This window comes from Bos grunniens, chromosome 19 (genome assembly GCF_055505025.1).
Source record: "Bos grunniens cultivar Pamir isolate PY7600 chromosome 19, Bosgru_T2T1.0, whole genome shotgun sequence".
NCBI lineage: Eukaryota > Metazoa > Chordata > Mammalia > Artiodactyla > Bovidae > Bos > Bos grunniens.
The window spans coordinates 8,984,116-9,005,153 of NC_141183.1; the positions used below are offsets into that span (position 1 = coordinate 8,984,116).

At 51.3% G+C, this 21,038-nt stretch overlaps 1 long non-coding RNA gene across 3 annotated transcripts; it reads left to right on the plus strand.

The window, feature by feature from the left end:
- Positions 1 to 13,107: 13,107 nt before the first annotated feature.
- On the plus strand, positions 13,108 to 18,396 carry LOC147351152 (uncharacterized). 3 transcript variants are annotated; one of them, XR_015146843.1, is made up of 4 exons: positions 13,108 to 13,246; positions 13,715 to 13,961; positions 14,800 to 15,343; positions 15,872 to 18,396. It is a non-coding gene; the product is annotated as an uncharacterized LOC147351152 (long non-coding RNA). The 3 variants fall into 3 exon arrangements; XR_015146841.1 differs by lacking the exon at positions 14,800 to 15,343 and having other exon boundaries at positions 13,121 to 13,246; positions 15,872 to 18,391; XR_015146842.1 differs by lacking the exon at positions 14,800 to 15,343 and having other exon boundaries at positions 13,123 to 13,246; positions 13,788 to 13,961; positions 15,872 to 18,391.
- Positions 18,397 to 21,038: the final 2,642 nt, after the last annotated feature.

A 21,038-nucleotide genomic window follows, 5' to 3' on the forward strand; every position in this document is an offset into this window, starting at 1 on the left:
CCCGGAGCCACCCAAATGAATTCAATTTGAACGTCAACAACTTGACTATGGAGTTTCCCAGGTTGGCATTAAGACAATATTAAACCTGCAATAAGTCACATTTAAAATGTTAATTCAGAGAAGCTCTCCATTTAGAGCATTTAATTAAATCCTTAAATAAACTGCACGGGCTCAATACCAGATGGTTCTGCGTTTTCATTGTAGCACCGAGCAGGCTCGGTGAAGATAACCAGGATATATAGAGTAATAAAATCTAATCTCGTTTCCAGCAGGGAGATTCAGTGTATGTACACAACCCGGGCTCAAATTGTAAGTTAATTACATTAACCCCGGTGTACTCCAGGATCTGAGCAGTCAGAGATGAAATTAGTCTTTTTCCTATCGTAAGATTCTTTTCAACTTCACTATATTAATTTTTAGCCAAATACTAACTCATAAGGAAAATTGAAGTTAATGTAACCAAAGATAAAGTAATGTGGCCTTAATATTCTGAAGGGATTACGGAAACCCGTGAAAATACACTCCGCAAATGTCATCGCCTTGGAATGGATTTATGGAGGACGGGAGAGAAGAAATGAAGATGCCAGGCAGACTCAAGTCTCCACCCGTCTCCCCCTCCCAACCTGGGGTTAATAAAGGGCCTAATCTAGAAAATCCAGTCCTTGCAGTCAGACAGTCTCACAAGGGGAGTGGGGAGTCTCTGCTGGGGGTGGGGGGAAGGGACACACGATCCACACCACCCCCCGGAAAAGTGGCTCCTTCATCTGAAATGCGGGCAGTGGGCTCACTGTCCCCCAGTTGCAGGAGTCTCTCCGCCTGCCTCTGCAAGCTCTGTAGATGTCCATGGCTCAGCCTCTTTGTCTCTCTGTCCTGAGGGCATCAGTCCTCAGTGAGGAGGCACTAGGCACATGGTTCTTCCTAACTTCCTCCTCGGGATGCCCAAAGGGACCACTGATTCCCCATTTGTCCACCCGGAGACCCTCGGACAGCACCCCAAGTTATCAGTGGAAGCTGGTCACGTGGTGACTGCACTTCTGCAGCTAACCCATTTCAGAAGGAATTTTTCCCTGGAGTCTACCAATTCTCAGACAACTCAGAAGAGCCCTCCACCTCATCCACTCCAGCCCTGGGAGCCTGGCATTCTTGAGCAGCTACATCTCAAAGGATACTTTGCCCCCTGTAGGATGAGGGAAACAAGGAAAACCCCAGACCTTTTCAATTTGTTGTCTCAAAAGCACAACTTTCTGCTCCTGGGGTTTCCAAGCAACACAGCAGGAAATGTATTGAATTTCCAATAGTCTCATCCCCATCCCAGCCCATCTCTGGTTCCCGATGGGCTATGATAACCCTGTAAATGCCCTCACTTGACCTCCTGTGAATTGAGCTCTGAATCTCAACTTAGCTGCTTTTTTCATCCTGACCTTGTCTGTTATCCTTATTGCTGAAGGATCTCATACTGAGATGGTAGTAGACTTCATCTGAATGCCAACTGTAATTGATAGCAACCGTTAAGAGAGCTGTGTTGAGAAGGATGCTGAGTCTGAATGCAACCTCCAAGAGGAGAAGAAGGCTGAGTACCATTAGAAACATCTGTCATATATGTGGGTATGCGTGTGTTTATAGCATGAATACTTTCCAATGTTTTAAAATACCACTGAAGACATTTTCACGGCTGTGCCAATATATTTATTTATTTTGCTTATTTGGCTGAACCACTCAGGTGAGGCACTTGGGAGCTTCAGTCTTAGCTGTGGCACACAGACTCTTCTAGCTACAGCGTGTGAACTCTTAGTTGCAGTATGTGGGATCTAGTTCCCTGACCAGGGATCAAACCTGGGCCCCCTGTATTAGGAGCACAGAGTCCTAGTCACAGGACCACCAGCGAAGTCCTGATGTCAATTGATTTTGGTTATATCCATTTGGGGAGTTATTTTTATCTTTTTATCTTTGCTAGTAAGGATAAGTGGCTTATCTTTGTACATGATTCTTTGTCTCACTATCTCGACTGTTATTCAGACTCCTTGAAGTGGAATTACTAGATCAAAGATAGTAAAAAGAGAAGACATTGTTTGAAAGTTGAGCTCTTTACCATGACAGGCAAAATAACTTAAACCGATATTTCTAATTATTCGAATCAAGAGATAGCACAGGTGAGCAGGATTTAAAGAAACAAGCAGGTAGGCTCATGTGTTCTCTTGAACGATCCTTGTTTTCCATCTATTCCTAGTCATGAAATCAGATCTTCAAGCTGGAAAGAAAATAGGAGGTTGGGTCCTGCTGTCTCATTGCACAGAGGGAAATGAAGCCCACAGAAGTCAAGTGGCTTAAGAAAGCCACACAGCCAGGCTGTGGCAGGCTGAGTCCTGCTTTGGTGTCTTGGCACCGCAGTTTGCCTCCAGCCACATCCATTGGTTCTACTGCATGCTGCTCAGGGTCCCAAACACCCACTTTTCTTTGCACCTCCAGCTGTGGACACCCCATCGCCTATTCTGAACCTTAGTCAAGTATTCTTGTGATTTTCTTCTCTGGTGCTTGGCTAACACAATTGTCTCCACATTCCTCTTGCTCTGTCCCCCTGCGCAGTTCTACATGGGAAAATGGGAAGAGAGAGAGTCTGGTCACGTTGTCTCCAATTGGTAGTACATGCCTGCTGAACTTTTTAAGGTAAAAAAAAAAAAAATGTCAGCTTGGCTTATGTTTGGCTTGGATTGGTTTGCAGGGTGCCATTGCTCCATTGGCCTCCGCATGGACTGTTAAAGGAGATGGCAGCCACTTTGCAACACAGAGCTGCGGTAACAAAAATGCCCTCTTCTGGGCTTCCCTGGTGGCTCAGTGGTAAAGAGTTCGCCTGCCAATACAGGAGACACGGTTCGATCCCTGATCCGGGAAGATCCTAAATGCCGAGCAGCTAAGCCCCTGCACCCACAAGTACTGAGACTGGCTCTAGAGCCTGGTAGCCTCGACTACTGAAGCCCCCACCCCTGAGAGCCGTCCTTGGCAACAAGAGAAGCTAACGTGATAAGAAGCCCGAGCATCACGACTAGAGTGTAACCAAGGCTCGCCGCAACTAGAGAAAAGCCCTCAGCAATAAAGACCCAGCATAGCCAAAAATAAATAAATTAATTAAATTGGGGGGGATAAAGGTGTCCTCTTTTGCCAGAGGCACTTCTCTGAGCAGTTGGGGCAGTAAAGGGGCTGAGCAAGAAAGAGGGCTGGCAATGCAGGTTCAAGTGTCGGGGGCTGTTCAGGGTGGGGAGAACAGGGGGAGCCGGACGGTTGATACAGAATCCGCATCAAGCCCCAATGTCCTTTGTCGTGGGGGAGACCCTTCCTGGGGGAACTGCACACAGGCATCGCGCTTGTTCCACCCAATCCAGGGCAGCTCTAGAAGCTGCTCGTGCCTGCAGGGCCTCTCCTCCCAGTCCCGCGCAGGTCTGTGCCATGGGAGGTGAGGTACAGCAAGAGCTACAGCTGCCATGTCATCACTGATAAAGATGCTGGCAGTTGGTACTTTGAGCAGTGAGAGATGAAAAGCAATATCCACACCCCCAAGGCAAGGAGCTGGTTATTCTATTTCCGGTCAAAGTGAATCCAGCCACCAACCTTGGACCCCAGAAGGGGACCAGCAAGCAAAGCCACCCCTGCTATTTCACCCCCAAACCACTCCTCTGACCCACTGAGCTGAGGTCTCACGAGGCACCTGGCGGGGGAAGCCAGGAGTGACCGCGAGGGCAGCTCATCTATTGTTTGTAGTCTGGGCTCTGACGATTTTCCCCTGAAATGGGCAGCTCGCCACACTGCGTCCAGCTTTCCATGATGCTGGAGCAGTTATTTCGGAAGCAGCTGCCCTGGCTCTGTCTCTGATTAAAGATGACAAGTGTTATCTTGTCACCTCTGCTTCTCTAGGGAGACTCATTTCCTCCGTGAATATTGTCGCCCTCGGCAGCTGGCACCTGCATCTCTCACTGGAGGAGGTGCAGGAGACCCTCCTTGGTCACATCAACGCCTCAGCCTGCAGCCCTGGCCGCGTCTGCCTGACCATTTTTTGTTCCTGCAGCCAGCCTGCGTGGGGCCAGGGAAGCGGGTACCTGCTAATCAGACACTTCCCAAGGGGCCATGCAGGCGACCGTGATGGAGAGGAGAAGGGAGGGGCAGCCCTGGGGCTGCAGCGGTGACCACAGGGAGCTCAGGTGACCACGGTGAGCGGTGACCATAGGCTGATGGTGCTCCTTTTCGCACTCTCCGGAGTGGTCCCTATGACTTCACTCTCTGTTTAATAAGCCAGCTGGAGCTAGATTAGCTGGGATGACAGAGCACAAATCATAGGTGGGTTTGTTTTTTTTTAAATATAAAACTGGCATGAGACTCAAAACTTTTTTTTCTTCTCTTCTTTCTCCAAAGAGGGCACATAATAAAAGTGTCCATCTGGGGCTGGTGCAGGCCTGAGCTTGACAGATCATGAGGCTTCCTGGCCTTGGCCCTCTTCAGCTGCCTCTCCCCAGGACACATGTCATGTCCAAGTGGTGGGGGGAGGTGAGGAGGGCCGTCAGATGAGCCCTCTGTCCCCCAGCATTGTCCTGACTGCTCCTCCCTGAGCTGGGCAATGCCTGTGACCCTCAGGCCTGGCCTCCTGGTAACAGGTGGAAGAGAGATGAGCAGTTGGTATATGCGTGTGTACTCAGTTGTATCTGACTTGGTCCCCATGGACTGTAGCCTGCCAGGCTCCTCTGTCCACGGAATTTTCCCGGCAAGAAGACTGGAGCAGGTTGTCATTTCCTACTCCAGGGGATCCTCCCAACCCAGGGATCAAACCCCAAATCTCTCCTGTGTCTCCTGCATTGGCAGGCGGATTCTCTACCATTGTGCCACTGAGTGAGCAGTTGGTAGACACCATAAAATAAACTGCTGCATAATTTTTATGAATTTAGCCTAGATGTAGGCTTCCCAGGAGAGTAGGGCTAATGGTCTACTCTGGATGAGAAACAGGGGTAATGGGAAAGCAGACAGCCCTGGGATGAGCTGATTTCCAGGAAGCCCCTGATGGAGGCTACCCAGCAGGATTTTGCGCTGGGATAATTTTTTGCTTTGGGGCAGAGTGAGCTGTGATTCCCTCTCAGACTCCATCCTCTGGGAGCACACTTTCCCAGAGTCTCAAGAGTGTCCAGCATCCCCATGGCTTGGCCGCGCCCTCTGCTCCTGGGTCAGGTGAGCCTTGGAGTCTCGTTGTACGTGTGTATTAACCGCTCGGTTGTGTACGACACTTTGCAACCCCGTGGACTACAGCCTGCCAGGCTCCTCTGTCCATGGAATTCTCTAGGCAAGAATAACGGAGTAGGTTGCTAGTCCCTTCTCCCGGCAATACTCCTGACCCAGGGATCGAACCCAGGTCTCCCACCTTGCAGGTGGATTCTTTCATGACTGAGCTACCAGGGAAGCCCCAGGTGAGTCTCGATCCTGGGCAATCCCATGCGGCTCTCGTTCCCCAGCAGAGAGCGATACCCTCGGTGGTGGGACCATTGCTCTGTCAGGATGCACCATCAGGACCTGTCTCTTCCTGTATTCTTGAGCTGGAGGGAGGCTGCTCCATCCTCCAGGGCGGGTGCTGCAGTTAGGATCCCCAAGCTGAAGCAGCCTCGAGAGCCAAGCCCGTCCACAAGTGTTAACTGAGCCCCTCTGGGATCCCCTCCTAGTGACAGAGTAAACAAACGATCTGGCTGCTAACCCCCAGGGATGAGTTTGGTGCCTGGAGTCAGAATCCAGTCTTGACCCATCGCCATGGCCATCAGGAGGCCTCTCTGCACAGCTGTGGCCCCAGCATCATCAGGTCAGGCAAGCCAGTCTTGTCATCTGGGGCTTTGCGACCAGAAGGGGTTGCAGAGACGGTGCCGTCCAGGGACAGGCTGGGCTGAGGCAGATTCTGGACACAGGAGAGAGTCGTGTTGAGGAAAGATGTTACCGAAGACGTGCGTCCTCCTCCTGGGGGCCTGGGAGCCTGGGGAGGTGTGTAACAAGACAGAGCAGGGGCTGGAGCCGGGCTGGCCCTGGGCTCACTGGCTTCATCCTTCCAGGGGCCTCCTGCAGCAGCCACCTTTGCTGGTCTGGGTGGTTGTGAAGGATTCTCCCTGGGACGTTTTAAAGGACTGTGTCTCTGACTTTGCTTCCCCTCTTGGCCTGTACCTGCTAGGGGCAAACTTTCCTCTTCTCTCCCCGGCAGGGTGCGTCCACATGTCTACCAAGCAAGGCACGTGTGTGCGCTCAGTTGTGCCCGACTACGTGACCACAGGGACCGTAGCCCTCCAGGCTCCTCTGTCCGTGGGATTCTCCTGGCAAGAATATCGAAGAGGGGTTGCCATTTCCTCCTCCAGGGGATTTTCCTGACCCAGGGCTCGAACCTGTGTCTCCTGCATTGGCAGGCAGATTCTTCACTGCTGAGCCATCAGGGGATTAAGATATGGACACATCTTGGGGCTGGGCAGGGGGACATTTTTTCAACATACCACACCCTTCTAGAGCACACTTCCCAAAGTGGTTTATAACTTGGGGCCACATTTCCAGTCCATTTCTGTCTCCCATTTTCTTTGTGGACCACCTTTCTGGAACTTTCAAATATAACTTTAATTCTAACTGAATGTGCCCCCCCAACACACACACAGATAGGCAAATGAGTTGGGCTCACCCAGCATTTATGGGGCATCTGCTCTGTGCCAGGTTCCCTCATTCCTCACAATGAACCCATTTTCCAGATGCTAAAACTGAGGCCTGGAGGGTAAGGGGGTCACCCAACTGGTAAATGGCAGCATGGGGACCAGGGCCTTGGTCTTCTATCTGGAGGCCCAGGCCCTTGTTCAGGATCCGCTGGGCCTGTCTGAGCTCCCTCCCTGCCCTGGACTCATGGGGAGGGTCCCCTGGTCTTCCCCAGCCCAGACTGGACTTTCAGTTCAGCCCTGGTTACTTCCCTTTCCCTGGACTTTACAGCTTCATTCTGGGCTAGTCTCTCTCTGTGAGATCCACAAGCAGGAGATGCCTTCCTGGGCACAGACCTCCCTCTCCTCAAGCCCCTGCTGGCATGGGGCTCCCTCAGTGTCGGTGGGGTTCACAGCTCTCCCCCCGCCCCATCCCCTGTCCCTGCCATCCCCCTTGTGAAGCATCCTCTCAAGGCCACCAGCCCTCCCACAACTCCATCCCCATGTCACCACTCTAAATTGGGGTCCCCGGCTCTTTTGGCACCAGGGACTGGTTTTGTGGAAGACAGTTATTCCTTGGACTGGAGTGTGGGTGGTGATTTCAGGGTGACTCGAGCACACTGTTTACTCTGCACTTTGTTATTATTATATCAGATCATCAAGCATCAGATCCCGGAGGTCGTGGGCCCCTGCTCTGCATGACAGCACTAAACCCCTCCATTCCCCTCTAAAAACCAAGCATCGCCTTCCAGGGCTGCCCCTGCCCACCCAGGTCATGCCCCCTGCCGAGAACACGGAAGCACCAAATTCTCCATCCTCGCAAATCTGAGGAGCCAGGAGCATGCTACCGTGTCCATTTTCTTTTCCTTCTGGTTTTGGCTTCACACAGGGCCTGGGGAGCCATCCGGGAGGCCGGGTTCCCGCTCGGAGGATCCCTCAGGCCTGTGCCTCATCGCCCTTTCCTCCTGGCTGCCTCATGATGCCCACAATATGATGCTCTGTGCAGGCCCAGGGCCAGAAAACAAGGCCAGCCCTGTGCTCCTGAGGAGGAGAGGGTGGGAGGTGGGGTGGAGGGGCAGCCAGGCTGCACATGCGCACTCTCCTCCCGCTGGGCCCTTCCCCAAGATGCTGAGACGTGTCTCTTATTCTTGTTAAGTCCTTTTCCCAGAAGTCACCCGCAACATACATTTTCTCCAGGATCTTTTAGGCCACTGACAAACCTATCAAGCCAAGTGTCCTCGGGGCATTTTAAATTCTCCTTTGGTCCAGCTCAGCAGTAAAGAACCCACTTGCCAATGCAGGAGACTCAAGAGACGCATGTTTGATCCCTGAGTCGGGACAATTTCCCTGGAGGAGGGCACGGCAACCCACTCTGGTATTCTTGTCTGGAGAATCCCATGGACAGAGGAGCTTGGTGGGCTACAGTCCATAGGGTCACAAAGAGTCAGACACGACTGAAACGACTTAGCACGCACCCTCTGGTCCTTGTGCCAGAGATGACGGGCCTTAAATTTGACTCTCAGAAATGCAGCCCTGTGTGGTCTCCAGCCTGGACAACACCAGCTTTCTGAGAGGTCTGAGGTCTGGCCCTGCTCTGAACCTCATCCTGGAGAATGGGTGCCCGCACGCCTGCTCTGTGCCCTTAGCTACACTGGCCAGAGGCAAGTTAAACAGAATCCACTCCTCCACATGGCCAGGCAGTTGGCCCTGGGTTTCGGAGCCTACCTGCCAAGTAAACTCTTGGTCCAGCTGTCACATGCTCCCTGTTCTGATTTCGAGGTGGTTCTGAGGAGACCTGTGGGAGGGCCCCAGGCTGTTCCAAACTACCCCTGTACACAGCCAGCTTCAGGCATTAACCAGGAGTGTGGCCTGTTTTCACAGGTTGGTGTCTTCGTCTTTCCAGTAACCCAGCTGAGCACTCCTGGACCATGGCTAGGGTGGGGACAACCCCACATCTGCTGCAAGCAAAGAACAAGGGGGTGGGGAGCAGGGCAAGTTCTGTCCCTGCCATTTAGGAGGGACGACTCAGTGGCCAGGCTGCCAGGCTGCTTGGCTCATGAGCCCTGGACTGAGTTCGGCGCTGGGGGCAGCTCGTGACCGTGGTTATGTGGGACAAGGTTTGGTCCCCAAGTCCACATGTAGTCTCCCTTATGCCTGTCCCTCACCAACACATCTGGTAAGCATCAAAAAGAGATAGAGAACACTGTATAACAGGAACCGACTCTGGGCCATTCCAGGCGTCCCTTATAAGAAAACCCTTCCTACCAAGTCAGAATTCCACTCTTAAATAAGCTCCATGCATTTCTTCTAAGCAGCTGGTTACGAGCCAGAAGTGGGATATGGGCAAAACCCATGACCCACCGCGCTTCACGTCCTCCCCAGTGAAACAGAGATGCGGCCCTGGAGGTCTCCAGCCCCACTTGGATTCAGTTCAACAGCCTGGCTTGAGTGCTGGCACTCCAGCACCCAGCCAGCCAGGAGCGGGGACCAGGAGAGAGTGCTCTGGGCCCTGCAGACAAGAGGTCAAGGGTGGAGAGCGGCCACAGAGGTCAGAGCAGGGCTGTGCCTCTCACAGGAGAAGGAGGGCTGCTCGCTTGTGAGCACAGCTGGCTAACCCTGGAGAGGAAGACTCCGAGGGAAGCAAGACTGTGCTCAGGGGCCTGAGAAGAGGAGATGGAGTCTCGGCCCGAGTGGAGGGTCAGCGCAGCCCAGTTTTGGATACAAGACATGTGCGAAGGTCAGTCAAGGACAAAGGCCTTCACCCTGGAGCCCCTGGGCCATGATTTGATAGGAAAGGCCGGCACACCCCTATGGACTCCTGACTCTGAACCTTTGGCCCTGACTCTTGCTCTCTGCCTTGACTTAAACCTGACTTCCCAGTTCCTATTCCCTGATTTCATTCGTCCACTCATTCATTCATTCATCCACTCATTCATTCACCTACTCATTCATTCATTCACCTACTCATTCATTCTTTCACCTACTCATTCATGGATTCATCCGCTTACTCATTCATCCACTCATTTGTTCATCCACTCAGGAAGGATCTATCCAGTGCCTCCCACTCTCTGTTCATCTCAGGCCCCTATACACCCCCAGCAGTGTGGACCCTAGAGTTTCCTCCCCCAGCTCTGCTCACCTTTGCTCTTTTGATGCAGCCACTTCCAGCTGTCCTAGGGAGACCCCTTCTTGGTCCAGTCTAGTCCCTTAGGGTGGTGTTGGAGGTTCGGGAACCCCAAACACAGAGCAGGCACAGCAGTTGTGAACACAGGTTGCCAACCGGACAGGAATCTTCCCTACCCCTCCCTCCAGGGCCTGAGGAACGAATGGTTTGGGGGCTGATTTGGGTTCTATTACAGAGCAGCAAGTGATGTTAAAGGGAGAGAAGAAATAAATTCAGACACAGACGTCTAGAGGCAGAGGTTAAGCATGTTTTTATTCTAAAGAAAGACGAGGAGGTGAGACGGTCTCTCCCCTTGTTGGTGACCTGGCCCCAATTACCCACGCAACGGCTCTGTGGGGCCTCTGCTAGGCTCCGGGAGAGGCTCTGGCTCACCTAACTTGATGCTTGGCTGTGGTACGTGGTTTGTGACGGTTATTGATCTAATGGTTAAGTCCCGCAAAATGGGACTGTACTCCTGATCACCTTCACTCACTCTGGCGCTGTAGCATCCTTCAAAGGGAGGACTCCAGTGTCTGTTGGTAGAGGAAGTATCTAGAAAGTGGCTAAATGTGTCCCCTTTGGGGGCTGACTGCCAGTTCTGACACCTGCCATCTGTATGACCTTAGCCCCTCATCTGATTAATGGCATCAGTTGCTCAGTCTTGTCCAACCCATTGCAACCCTATGGACCGTAGCCCATTAGGCTCCTCCATCCATGGGATGTCCCAGGCAAGAATACTGGAGTGGGTTGCTGTTTCCATCTCCAGGGGAATCTTCCCAACCCAGGGATTGAACCCTCGTCTCCTCTGTCTCCTGCATTGGGAGTTGGATTCCTTACCACTGGAAAGCCTGTGGATGGATTAAATGAGGTAAGATGAAAACTGTCCAGCACAGGCTGGGCAGGTACAAGCGTCCAGCAGGTGACACTGGCCAATTTAGTGTAATCCCTGTCACGGAAGCGGGGCTCTCAAGTGCCCACAGACAAAAGGCAGGGACCCTGGTGGGGCAGGGGCAGAGGATGCCAGCCCAGCGGATGCCTGGCAGGTCCCTAGAGTCACAGGTGACCCACAGAGGGTGATAGAGAGCAGGTGTGCATCAAGGCTCTGCGGGTGCCTGTACCCCAGCCAGCCCAGAGGTGGGGTGTCTCCCGCTTTTCAGAGTGACATCTGTGAGGACAGGCCTCCTGGACACATGGACAGCCCTCACTTCTGGTCGCCTCTCCAGCCTTTGACTAATGGCTGACCTGACATCTTTCAGCGAGTGACCTTGTTGCAGCTGGTAATTCAAATATCTTTCAGTGTCAGAAATAATAAGCGCCACCACGAGATGAACAAGCAGAGCTTAAGTTGAGCGCAGATTAATGGGGTTTTAATATTCCTAATTTAATCACTCCTTTCTGTCGCACTGTGGGCAGTATGATGTAGCAGCTAATTATTTTTTTTTAACCATGATGGGGATCTTTCCTAATCAATTTTATATTTAACATGAATGAAGGGAGGGCAGTGATTAATGACAGAATAAATCTCACCAAACAGGCACACGCAAGCAATCAGTTAAAAATATGGCACGGTGATTTTTTTTCTTTCTTCGCATGTAGCAAATTCTTTAGGGATGGGATGGGGTACAATTTTGAGTCCATTTCATTGCGAAAAGGTGAAATACATCGTAGTTTTTTAAAAATGTGTTAGGTTGGATGGGACTTCGCTGATGATTCAGTGGTTAAGACTCTGCATTTCCACTGCAGGGGTTGAGGGTTTGATCCCTGGTCAGGGACCTAAGATCCCACATGTCAGGCAGCGTGACCAGAAAAAAAAATGTGTTGGTTGGAAAGGAATGCACACAACTGTGTTCATAATGTGAGCCAATGCCTTCTGGTACGTAGGGTGACCTTTCAAGGCTGCCAATCCTTTGTAGGGGGTAAAAGGCAAGGACATTCACGTCAGGAAAGTACATATATTCAAGTGCTGGTGATGCCCTTTATCATGGGACCATGGGCCTCAGTTGTCTTATCTTTTAAATGGGTGTCATGCTGTCCCTTCCTTGGAACGCTGGGAGGAGACTATGGGCGAAGGCGCACAGCAGAGTGTCTGGTGTGTGCATGCCCCCAGTCTCACTTGAATTCTCACGACCCTGGAAGATGTGTCCTCGACTGGGATTTCCATGAGCTGGTCCTGGGATGAGGATTCACGTGAAACGCATTTGTTAGGAGGTGTTTCCAGAAAGTGGAGCCATGGAGTGGGAAGTGAGACCAAGGAGGAGGGGCTGCTCTATGGCATGGGATTAGGCTGGGCTCATGGTTTGGAGGTGATGGCATGACCAAGAGTGGTCCTGATCAGGGGCTCAGTCTACGGCGTGGGATTAGGCTAGGCTCACGGTTTGGAGGTGATGGTCACGGCCAAGAGCGGTCCTGATCAGGGGCTCGGGAGCTGAGGAGGTAGAGCTCCCCCGTCAGTCAGGGGCTGAGGGGGGCAAGTTCCCCATCCTCCTGCGATCTGGCCCCCAACAGCTGGAGGACAACCCTCTCAGCAAGAGGCAAAGCGCACAGAAATGGTGAAGGGACTCCTGGCACTGAGGATGCAGGTGGGCGGTCACTGCATGGGAGGCTGGGCTCCAGGTCACTCAGCGGGTTGTGAACAGGCACAGGCCCCCCGACCAGGGGAGGAGATGGCTGCGTCTGGGGGGAGCTTGCACCAGCTGAGGTCTGTGCCCTTGTCGCACCCCACGAGAGGCAGACACAGGACCCCATAGGGCATGGGGCCCTAACTGAGCACTCTTCATAGCTAGCAGAGTAGGAGATCTTTGCCAGTGTTGTCTTCATTCATTTGTTCACTCATTCATTCACGCAGTCTTTATTCAGCAGTGCTAGGCCATTGTCAGTTGTGTCCGACTCTTTCTGACCCTACGGACATGTCCCCAGGTCCAGGTGGTGGGGGGAGGCAAGAAGGGCCGTCAGATAAGCCCTCTGTCCCCTGGCATTGTCCTGACTGCTCCTCCCTGAGCTGGGGGATGCCTGCAGCCATCGGACCTGGCCTCCCGGTAACAGGTGGAAGTTAGTGCATTCATGTGTGCTCAGTTGTGCCCAACTCTGCGACCCCAGGGACTGCAGCCCGCCAGGCTCCTCTGTCCATGGGATTCTCCAGGCAAGAATACTGGAGTGGATTGCCATGCCCGCCTACAGGGGATCTTCCCAACTGTGGGATTGAACCCTGGTCTCTTATGTCTCGTGCATTGGCAGGTGGGTTTTTTACCACTAGCGCCACCTGGGAAGCCCTTATTCAACAGATGCTTGTGCTCATCAGTGGCTACACATGAATGAGGTACAATAGTGAATAAGGATAAAAAACAAACAAACCTGTTCCCATGGAGTGAGAAGCAACTCTAAATACAGTACATCTCCGAGGGTGAGCATCTCCATGCAGAAAAGTCAGCCACAGCAGAGGGGGCTGCAGTGGGGGGAGGAATGCAGGGTTGAGATGGGCATCTAGGGAACCCTACTGAGGAGGTCTGAGAGATGGGGTGGGTTTGGGGGAGTTGCTGTGGGATGTTTTGGGGAAGAGCATTCAAGGCAGTGGGAACAGCAAGCACAATGGCTCAGAGGAAGGAAACTGCCTGGCCTGGGGAGACGGGGGTGGGGGTGAGGGCTTGGGTCACCACTGGAGATTAAGTTATGTGGTCTGATGTAACTGGCTGTGAGGTTGGAGAAGAGCCTATGGTGGGGGAGGGTGGGCAAGGAGACCCACAGGAGGCATCTGGGAGAATCCAGGCAGGAGGTAGTGGTGGCTGCACCAGGGTGGGGAAGGCAGGAAGGACTGGATTCCAGGTGTGAAAGTGAAAGTCGCTCAGTTGTATTCAACTCTTTGTGACCCCAGGGACCGTATGGAAAGGAAAGGAAAGGGAAGTCGCTTAGTCGTGTCTGACTCTTTGCAACCCCATGGACTGTAGCCTACCAGGCTCCTCTGTCCATGGGATTTTCCAGGCAATAGTACTGGAGTGGATTGCCATTTCCTTCTCCAGTGGATCTTCCCGACCCAGGGATGGAACCCAGGTCTCCCGCATTGTAGACAGACGCTTCACCGTCTGAGCCACCAGGGAAGTCCAGTCCATGGAATTCTCCAGGTGAGAATACTCGAGTGGGTAGCCTTTTTCTTCTCCAGGAGATCTTCCCAACCCAAGGATCGAACCCAAGTCTCCCACATTGCATTGACCCAGGAATTGAACTGGGGTCTCCTGCATTGCAGGCGGATTCTCTACCAACTGAGCTACGAAGGAAGCCCCTGAATTCCAGAAGGAGCTGTCATATTGCCTGTGGGTGTGAGTGACAGATAGCAGTCAAGGAGAAGGCTAAAGAGCAAGTGGGCGGGGGGTGCGGGTGGGGGGCTGGAGAGGCTGTTAATTCAGATGGAAAGACCCAGGTGGAGCAGGCTGGAGTATGGGCATGGACTGGCGGCAGGGTAGGAGTGTGGATGCGTTAAATCTAAAACAGCTCTCGGCATCCAAGTAAAAACGATGAGGACAGAGTTGGATGGGGGAGTCTGGAGTTCCAGGGGGCAGAGGACAAGTGACTGATGCACAGCTTGGAGTCGTTGCTGGTGGGGTCAGTTCTGTGGACAGCGGGGCCGTAGCCTTGGAGTCAGACCTGCCTTGGGCCCTGAGTCCCGTTCCTTGCAGCTGTGAAGTGGAGTATCTCACGGAAACACTCTGAGCTTGTTTTCTCCAAGGGAGGGAAAGAAGCTTGAGTGGGGTGAGGAAGGAATGGATGAAAAATAAATAAATCATGGGCTGTCATCACCGGGGGCGGTCAGAGAGCATGGGCCCCACGCCCTCAGCAGGTAAAAATCACAAACATCTGTCCGATGTTTCATCATTAAAAAAAAAAAACAGAAACATAATCTTTCATATACATTTAGCTTTCTAAACTCAAAATTACTTCACCTTCTCTTCCCCAACCTTTCAGATGGAAACCGAGTGACATGATTTGTCTGAGAACTGGCTTGTGGGTGGCGGAGCCCGGCAGGCACCCCAGCCCACCTCCCTCTTTCTCACCAGAACGTATGACCCCGTGGAGGGCAGCCCTGAACTCCTTGCTTCTTTTTGCACTTGGAGTGGATGGCTTGATTCCCGCTGGACCTTAGAAGTTTTATACAAACATCATCTTGTGTTTAATTTCCTTTGTTTGGGGAGGTCAATTAAAGGTCTCGACGTAATTCTATTAAAACACTTGTCTCCCAAGTGAATCGTGGAGGCCAAGTCATAAAACTTTGCAAGGGGAAAACAGACAAGGCTTTGAAATCCCTTCCTTTGCCTCAAGGAAAATCAGAAGGAAGAAAGCTTTCTGCAGAGAAAAAGCCCCAGGATCCAGGGGGCTTGTTTGTTTCATGTCCTTGTTCGTATCCTTTTTGCCCAAAGACAGTCCACATGAAAGTGGGGGGCTTGAGTCCCTGCCCGTCCCCCCGGGAAGTGAGCTCTTTCCCTTCTCCACCCCCAGCGCGGGGCAGCAGGTTAGCACGAGATTACTCCAGAGCCCCTCTCCCTCTGCCAAGACCAGGTTTGGGGAGGGCTCTGGTGTCATGGGGAGCAGGGTAATAGCTTGGCCATCCTTCCCACAAGCTTGGGGATCACAAAACTCAGAGGCAATTTGTCCCTGGGCATTTTTCTTTCTTGCTTTTGAAGCCATTTCTGTTTCAAGGAAATTGAGCCCATGTGTGTTTGGATTAATTGCTTAACTCCTAGAAACATTGTTTTGTAAGAGTAACTTGAGATCCAGAAAGCTTTTAATTTGCTCTCCACGTGGCCCCAATCATAGGCTCTGAGCAGCCCTCTTGGGTCAGCACTGTGCTTACAGCTGGATCGGGCGAACGAAGAATTAGCAGCCCCAGATGGTATTTAGTTCGCCCCTCAATCAGGTGGGCTCACCAGTCCCACCCTGAGATCCAGGAAGCATCCTGGGTCCTGCTGAGTTTGGGGCTTTGGGAAATGTGGAGACCTTCTGTGGTCTCTTGTGTAATTTGAAGTTTCCCTTTCCCCAGGTCTGATTTCCAGAACTTGGCTGCTTCTCTGACAGTTTACATTGCCCTGGAGGAGCTTTCAAGGACCTTCTTAACCCTGGAGGTGCCGCTAAGGAGAGTCACGCCCTCTGCTCTAGAAATTGTTTTGAAGTTCAGGCCTCGAGACTGATAGGATGGCCCTCTGTCGCGGATGGAGGAGGAAGATGTCATCTTACTGAGTTTCAAGTCCACCAGGAGCCTCGCGTGAACCCCAGTTGAGGAGACTTCCTCTAATGCCCCTGGGCCTCTGTTTTCCCATCTGTTAAATGGGAATAATGCTGGACCCCAGGGTTGCTCTGAGAGCCAGTGTAAGAATCCAGATTCCTGGTGCGCCAGCCCTCAGGCCAGCAGGTGTCTACCGCCTCCCAGGGGTGCCTAGATCAAGCCGATCCCTCCCTCCGGGGCTGTCCCCAGTCCCTCCTTCTGTCTAACGTCCTCTTCCATCTGCGGCCCCACCTGGCCTCCAACACCTTTCCTGGTGACTTTACTGGGCAGCCTCTCTACCAAGCTACCACTGCAAACTGCTAAGATCGGCGCAGGAGTGTTTCCTATTAGCTTTTGCACGCCCCGTCATCTTTCCGGCACGCATTCTCTCTCACACCATCCCCCACACTTGCCCAAGAGAGGACCAGGACGTGAGCTCATTCAATTCCCCTCATTGATAAACTGCTTGGAGGGAGGTCAACGGAGCGATGGTGACACTGGTCACCCGCCCTCGGGTTCTGCTTTCTGACCTAAGGAGGTGAATGACCCAGCCCAATGTCAGAGGCTTCAGTGTCCACGTGTTTCTGGATTTCCTCTTCAATCCTAACCAGCAGTTTGCTTTTTAGCAAACGAGGAAGGATTTCTCAAAGTGGCCAATAGGCAAAAAGTGCGAGTATCTTCCCCTGCGTCCCCCTGTTCTCCGCCCCCACCCCGTCCATTCTGTGCAGCTTTATGTTAACAGCCTCAGGGAGGGGGACCTGGGGGTGATACCCAGAGTTTGATGGTCACCCTGACTACCCACAGTCAACACCAACTTCACAGGTAAGAGGTGAGTCCTACAAGACTGCCCCCCTCGGACACCAGTCACAAGTCTCCGGGATCTCAGGCCACCTAGCCCCCCAAATCTGAGATGTACCCCTCAGGTTCAATAATTCACTAAAGCAGCTAGCAGAACTTGGGAAAGCCCTGCCCGGATGACTACAATTTTATTACCAAGCATTCAAATCAAAGCCAGCCACAAGGAGAGACACTCAGCGTGAGGTCTTCTCAGAGAGTTCCAGACGCAAAGCTTCTGTGCCCTCCAGGCACGAGGATGTATGATCACTGACCAGGAAACTCGCCCGATGTCCAGAGCTTCTCCCGGGGCTTTATTATGGAGGCAGGACGGATGGAAGTCAAGCTCCCTCTAACCTCACGGCTGGTCTTTCTGGCTCGGTCTGTGCTCACCAAGGGTCAGCTCTGTGGCACAAACATCAGGACCCACCATGAATAATGAAGGCATGCCTACCACTCAGGAGATGCCAAGAATTCAAAGGTTGCCTCCCAGCAACAAAGGCCAGCCAATTCTTTATTATAGAGCAAGACACCTGCATGAGCAGGTGACACGTTCTCACCACCCCTTGTCACTACCCGTCTTGACTCTTGTTAGGGGGTGTCCCTGAGCCTGCTGGCAGCTGGCGAAGACAGCGTCCCAAATGCCATGCAGAGACGATGCTGGAGATGCTGCAGTGAAACTACTTCAACAGGCCAGTGCTGTGTTCTGAAAGAAGTCAGAGCCCAAGATCACACGTGTGTGCGTGCTCAGTCGCTCAGTCGTGTCCGGCTCCGTGCGACCTCATGGACTGTAGCCTGCTCGGCTACTCTGACCATGGGATACTCCAGGCAAGAATACTGGAGTGTGTTGCCATGCCCCCTCCAGGGGATTTTCCTGACCCAGAGACTGAACCCAGGTCTCCTGCATTGTAGGCAGATTCGTAAGCCAGACACAAAAGGCCATATATTGTAAGGTCCCCTTCGTGTGAAATGTTCAGAATAGGCTAATCTGTAGAAACAGAAAGCAAATGGGGGTTGCCTGAGGTCTGGGAGAGCAGAAAGTGGAGAAGCGGCTGCTAATGGTGCAGGGTTTCCATTTGGGTGGCGAAGTGTTTTGGAACTAGACGGTGGTGATGCACGCACAACATTGTGATGTACTAGCGCCTGCACAGTCCTCGGTGGGCTGCACAGGCTAATGTGGTTAATGTGATCGTATATGTATTTCATCTCAGTTTAAAAGAGAAGCTGGGGTGAAGCCGCAGGAGGGTTTTCAGATGAGGAGGGAGGGCCACCGTTGACTTTTGAGAAAGTTCGCACAAATGGTGGTGCAGATGACAAGCGGAGAGGGGGCAGGGAAGCAGGAGGGGGCATCAGACGGCTCACCCGAGAAACACCGAGGCTGGAACCAGGAGAAGGCTGCCGGGAAAGGACGGTGTTAAGAATATTTAGGGGAATTATGCCAGATTGGTTGGTAATGCTTTTCGGGTCTACTGTAGTCTTCTACTTCTTTATACATTCATTCTATTAATTTCTGAGAGTTTGACATTGAGAGAAGTCGCTCAGTCGTGTCCAACTCTTTGCGACCCCATGGACTATAGCTGACCAGCTCCTCCATCCATGGGATTTTCCAGACAAGAGTACTGGAGTCGGGTGCCATTTGCTTCTCCAGGGGATCTTCCTGATCCAGGGATCGAACCCAGGTCTCCCACACTGCAGGCAGACGCTTTACCATCTGAGTCACCAAGGAAGCCCTTGATATTGAAACTCCAACTAAAAATCTTAATTTATCTACTTAAAACAAACAACGGTAATATAACTTTGTTTTTGTTTTTTTTCTAATTTTATTTTATTTTTAAACTTTACATAATTGTATTAGTTTTGCCAAATATCAAAATGAATCCGCCACAGGTATACATGTGTTCCCCATCCCGAACCCTCCTCCCTCCTCCCTCCCCATACCATCCCTCTGGGCCGTCCCAGTGCACCAGCCCCAAGCATCCAGCATCGTGCATCGAACCTGGACTGGCAACTCGTTTCCTACATGATATTTTACATGTTTCATTGCCATTCTCCCAAATCTTCCCACCCTCTCCCTCTCCCACAGAGTCCATAAGACTGTTCTATACATCAGTGTCTCTTTTGCTGTCTCGTACACCGGGTTATTGTTACCATCTTTCTAAATTCCATATATATGCGTTAGTATACTGTATTTATGTTTTTCCTTCTGGCTTACTTCACTCTGTATAATAGGCTCCAGTTTCATCCACCTCATTAGAACTGATTCAAATGTATTCTTTTTAATGGCTGAGTAATACTCCATTGTGTATATGTACCACAGCTTTCTTATCCATTCATCTGCTGATGGACATCTAGGTTGCTTCCATGTCTTGGCTATTATAAACAGTGCTGCGATGAACATTGGGGTACACGTGTCTCTTTCCCTTCTGGTTTCCTCAGTGTGTATGCCCAGCAGTGGGGTTGCTGGATCATAAGACAGTTCTATTTCCAGTTTTTTAAGGAATCTCCACACTGTTCTCCATAGTGGCTGTACTAGTTTGCATTCCCACCAACAGTGTAAGAGGGTTCCCTTTTCTCCACACCCTCTCCAGCATTTATTATTTGTAGACTTTTGGATCGCAGCCATTCTGACTGGTGTGAAATGGTACCTCATAGTGGTTTTGATTTGCATTTCTCTGATAATGAGTGATATTGAGCATCTTTTCATGTGTTTGTTAGCCATCTGTATGTCTTCTTTGGAGAAATGTCTATTTAGTTCTTTGGCCCATTTTTTGATTGGGTCGTTTATTTTTCTGGAGTTGAGCTGTAGGAGTTGCTTGTATATTTTTGAGATTAGTTGTTTGTCGGTTGCTTCATTTGCTATTATTTTCTCCCATTCTGAAGGCTGTCTTTTCACCTTGCTAATAGTTTCCTTTGATGTACAGAAGCTTTTAAGGTTAATTAGGTCCCATTTGTATTTTCCAAGTCTCCTATAAAGGTGTTGTCATATTTTCATAATTTAAAAAATAAAAAGAAAGTTACAAACAAAACAAAAAAATGCCTATGGGGTCTCCCCTGGAAGTCCATGGTTAAGACTATGAATTTTCAATTCGGCCTCCAGAGTCAGAGCTGGAATCATTCCGGCTCAGAGTCAAGCAGCTGTGGTACATAATGAACCCTCCCTCCACCTTCCTCTGAAACGTCACCTGTCATATAGTCTGAAACCTTTGTCTAGCTCTGCCCTGCCTGAAACCTTAAGACTCTTCTGAAGTGTATTTTGTGCTTGTTCTGTGTGCCAGGAATTTTGGAATGGCCTTGAGCCCAAAGCAAGAAAGTTCTGGCCTCATCTTAGCAAAACTGTTTTTAAAATGGGGAGGGCCAGTAATTTAAATAGGCACAAGAGACTCTAACTCATCTGAAGATCAAGTCCGGTAAGAATGTGAACAGGGACGACAGAAAGTCTGGTACTGTGCTTCTAAGTCAGCTAACCTCTTGAGAGTCCCTTGGACAGCAAGGAGATCAAACCAGTACTTCCTAAAATAAATCAACCCTGAATATTCACTGGAAGGACTGATGCTGAAGCTGAAGCTCCAATATTTTGGCCACCTGATGCAAAGAACCAACTCATTGGAAAAGACCCTGATGTTGGGAAAAATTGAAGGCAGGAGGAGAAGCAGATGACAGAGGATGAGATGGTAGGATGGCATCACTGACTTGGATGGACATGAGTTTAAACAAACTCTGGGAGATAGTGAATGACAGGGGAGCCTGGCTTGCTGCAGTCTATGGGGTCACAAAGAGTCAGACAGGACTGAGCAACTGAACAACCACCACCCATGATTTGCTCAGGTCTTGCTGTACACTTGGCTCTTCTTTGGGTCTTGGAACACTCGAGAGGTACAGAGTCCTCTACTCAGAGATGGAAACTCGTCCTGTGCCATCCAGTCAAGCCCTAGGTGTAGGGGGCTGCCCTCACACTCACACCTGCTCCAGAGATGATCTGGTCCAGGACTGGCCAGTCAGTGAACCCCTGGCCCAGGACTGGCCAATCAGTGAGCCCCATCCTCCTGATGTATTTGAGGTGGAGGCATCAGTATGGGTTGGTCTTGGGACCTTGGGAGAAGCAAAGAAGAAA